General features: G+C 36.2%; 1 pseudogene; it reads right to left on the reverse strand.

Moving 5' to 3' along the window:
• Window positions 1-711: 711 nt before the first annotated feature.
• LOC149175175 (pectinesterase/pectinesterase inhibitor pseudogene) lies at window positions 712-4,180 on the reverse strand (annotated as a pseudogene).
• Window positions 4,181-4,459: the final 279 nt, after the last annotated feature.

The following is a 4,459-nucleotide window of genomic DNA, read 5'->3' on the forward strand; positions in this document are numbered from 1 at the left end:
AAACTGACACTTCGTAAATTAGTGTAAATACATTGACAACATTGATAAACAAAAATAAATTCAAGTGGTACTATGCATCTATAGGCCTTTTGGCTCAAAGCTTGATGTATTCTCCCTCATACTCATGCATGGTAAATGATGAATGGGAGAATCTTGGGACATGCACGTCATACCCTTGGAAATCATGTAATACAAGAAGTAATAATAGCTAAGCAGTAGTAAAAAATAAACACCAAACAATAAGGAAGGAATAAATGTTGAGCATTGGTAGGGAATACATGTAAATCACTAGAAAAAAATGGATGCTAAGAAGGAGTTGGTCACTTAATTGTGGGTGGTTTCCGCGTGTAGAATTGGAAAAACCATAAAAACACAGCTTTCCAATATTCTATAAATTCAAACACCAATGATGCTGATTTCTCTTTCTCGTTCATTCCAGAAGCACCCATTACACAGGTCAACTCAACTTCCGGATCATTTTTGAGTCCAAAAGGCAAGAGACTAAAATCTTAAAATCTTGAATCGGAAAAAAATATTGCAGGGTCTCCATTCTTTATTAGCATTTTATTCCCATGTTCAGCTGAGAAACAAATGAATTCAATAAAAGGATTTAGAGAAAAAAAAGCCAAAGAATTCCACGAGCAGAGAAATGGATTGTGTTATACTGCAGTTGCAGTAACAGAGTCTGGTCATATGTAATCCCAGAAGAAGTTACAGAGTCCGGTCATATGTAATCCCAGCAGACTTTATCCAGGAGTCGCCTATGAATCTAGGAACTGTAAATGGAATAACCACATTTGCAAAAGTGGTCGCTCTGTAACCTGGCCACGTGACGCGGTTTCTAGTTACTGACCCTGGGCCTGTGTTATTGAATTCCCTGTAGAACAAGGTATCCAGTGCAAAAGTTGCGTTCCAATAGAGCCAACCCGCCGGAGCAATTATATCGGCCAACTCAGATTGCATCACTACCGTTCGGGAATACAGTTTCCACGGCCTGCCGAGGTATGTTGGGTTCGTAGTTTTCACCGGAATCAGATCGGGAGTTGGGACGACGTTGCATTTGTGGATAGAGATGCCAGTGTTCATGTTAGGATCCGTTCTGCCCTGAGCTGTCAAAGTATTCTGCTGGAACACCAAGGGTTTCCTTGCGCGTATCGTGCAGTTCTGAAATACTACAGCACCATTGCCGAAGATGAAATCGACAGTACCCCAGATCTCGCTGTCCTTGTAAAATTGGCGAAGGGAATGGGCGTAGAGGGTGTCTTGGTACCCAACAATCTTACAGCGATAGAAGATGGATTTATCCGATCCACTTCTAAGAGCTACCGCCTGGTATTTCTGTGGACCTGCAATGTTTATAAATTGTATATCTCGGGCAATGAAACCCTTTCCGACCGCAGCTGCATTTCGCAATTTGAGCACGATTGTATCACAATTCCATTCCTAACAAATATAAAACAGCCCATTGCGTTGCAGAATGTTTGAAATATACACTTCACAATGTTCATGCTAAATTAAAAATCTTTTAAGTTGCACTGGTTGCATGGTTTATGTATAACTTGACCATTATAGGGATTTTTTTATAGAGTAGTCTAATGAGGCGGAGGAATTGCCTCGTCCGTGAAAAGTGGTTGAAATCTGGGTAAAATATTTCAAATTTTTTTATAGTAGTGTTTGGATCATATTTTTTTATGGTAGAAATGGATTAGCACCTAAAATTTTGAAGTTTAACAATTTAATTTGAATTTACAAAAATCTTTGTCAAATTTTCTCCATAACTTTCGACTCCTCAGCCTCATTAGGCTACCCATTTTTTTCCTCATTAATAAACATATAAAAAAGTTGATAACATCTGATTTAGTATATTAAAAAAGTTGATAACATCTAATTTAGTATATTTTAGTAGTTAAATAGTTAAGCAAAAACATCTAACATCTAAATAATATTAGGAAGACGAAACTGCATATAATGAAATTAATTGACCAATAATCCGCAAAGCAGTCCAATTTAACAAATATGTACTTTGGTATATCTTAAAAATAGATGGTTTGGTACATCTGAAAAATAGATTATTGTTAATAAAAGGGCAACGAAGCTGTATATAATAAAGTTAATCAATCAATAATCCACAAAGGAATCCAATCTAACGAATATTTTGACAGGTTTCCATATATATGTTAGAAATAAAATAGATTATTAATAATAAAGGTAGTTGATCAATAATCAATATTAAAAATAGGTAAAAGGATTGAAAACTAATCGAGAATATTAAATTTGATGTCCATTTCCACATCAATTCACATCTCATAAAAAACAACAAAATTGATAAATTCAAATCTAATAAAAACAACAAAATGGATATAATAAAATGAAAAATAAAAATCTAATAATTTAATTAAAATAATAAAAGATATAATACACATATTTTAATTTAAAATTAATGTAATTTCTCTTTATAATTTAAAATAGTAAAAGAAATTATATATTTATGTATAGTATTAAAACTAATGTAATATTTTTTTATATAATATTTGATTATTTTTTAATTTAATATAGATGATAAGTGTAGAATAAAATATTAAAAACGTTATATATTTAAATGGAGTTTTTTAAATATGTTAAGTTTTGGATTTTTTTTGTGGGAATTGGGGGAAATTTTTTTATAGTCAAATCTCATTTTTTGTCGTTGTTTAAAATGAGTTTTTGATTGTATATATAAATTCAACATCATTTTAATTGTATATATGGATTCAACGCAGTTTTGTTTATATATAAATTCAACACCCAAAATTTTTTTTGAAGACTCAAATTAAAGAGAATTTTCAATTCAAACTTATAATTCCAAAAAATTACTACAAAATTTTGAGCAAATTAAACTAGAAAATTTGATTACCAATAATTAAATTAATAATAATAATTATTATTATTATTATTATTATTAATAACAATTAGCGTTCGATTCAGATAAATATGAAAGTTTTGAAATATTAAAGACACTTTAAAATATAAACTCAAAATAACTGGAATATATTTTTTGAAAAACGGACAAAGCCAGGCATTCACCGAAAGACTCGTTGAAGAATAAAGGTCAAAATTAAATCTTCTGCAACTTACCGAAAGTTGCACTCGCAAAGGTTGTCGAATTGTCTACCACACTTCTGTTGCCCAGAATAATAGTGTTGTCCATTCCAACTCCAATTATCGTTATCAACGGCTTCTCTGATGGTACTACCACATTCTCGTGGTAAATTCCCTGTTTCACCTTTATAACGTATCTCGTTTTTTTCGACTCCGGGGCTGCGTCTATCGCTGCTTGAACTGTCATGTATTGTCCGGTACCGTCGCTGGCCACAGTCACATTCGGCGTTACACTAGTTTTTTGAAGAAGCCTTCGATCGCCGGCAGACAGCCATTTGGGAAAATCGTCATCCAAAGATTGCAACTCATCCTCAGGATCAGACATCAGGCGTCGCGAAGGAAAACCAGGGATCTTGAGTGAACTGAGCACGGCAGAAATGCCCTTAACAATTGCGAGAGCATTACTTGTAATCTCTGTCAAATTGTTCAACGTGCTCTGTATCTGAGCCTTCACTTGATCGTTTGGCGCCATGGTCTCAAGTCCGTCCAAACAGGTGCCAAGATTTGTTTGCGAGGCGCTGAGCCACGTCTGCACGTCGCCCGTTTCGTCCTGCAGCGACGCAAGATCGAAACTCTGTACGATTGCGCTAGCGCTATTCAGCTGCTCTATAGTTGCATTCATCAGCTCCACGCAGTCCAGAAGAGCCATATTATGAGTGCTATCATAAGTTTTTTGGATCCAGTCGGAGGCCTTCTTTGCTTCGTCCAGTGCCACCGTCACTGCCAGGTTAGCGAGTTCCTTGGGACCGGCATTGGAGCTTGAAGTATACGATGAGAGACTGGAAATGCAGGTGGCCGGATAAAGTGTAATGTCACAGAGGGCTTTTAACGCCTTGTTGGTTGCTTGCAATCCGGTGCCCGACCCAGATCCTCCCTTATTTCTGTTGGAGACAACGACCCCGGCCACCACAGAGGCTATGATCGCAACAAGCACCACGGAAGCTACTGAGATTACAATAATTCTTCTCATCGCCCTTTTCTGCACTGCTAGTCTCTCCTGATCGAGATCATCTACCTTCCCGTAGGGTTTGAATGGATGCATCTTGTCTTTATTGCAGACAAATCCCTAGTAAATATTTTCCTCGACTAGATTCGATCCAGCGAGCTACGTTGAAAAAAACCAAAACTCTGAGATGGAATGAGAAGAACAATCCCAACTTCAATGCTGCCGATGCCTGCAGACTGAGAGCGCTTGCTGGTTACAATGCCCAGCTTCTGCTTCGTAATTTGATCTTTCTGGGATTTATAGCCTTATTAACAACAACGATGACGGTGGCAGAATTTTTATAATATTTATAAAGTTAAGAACAAGCGGCGTGTG

Source organism: Pinus tabuliformis, chromosome 4_1 (genome assembly GCF_031772625.1).
Source record: "Pinus tabuliformis cultivar Carrire ecotype Pingquan chromosome 4_1, CPIR1, whole genome shotgun sequence".
Classification (NCBI taxonomy): domain Eukaryota; kingdom Viridiplantae; phylum Streptophyta; class Pinopsida; order Pinales; family Pinaceae; genus Pinus; species Pinus tabuliformis.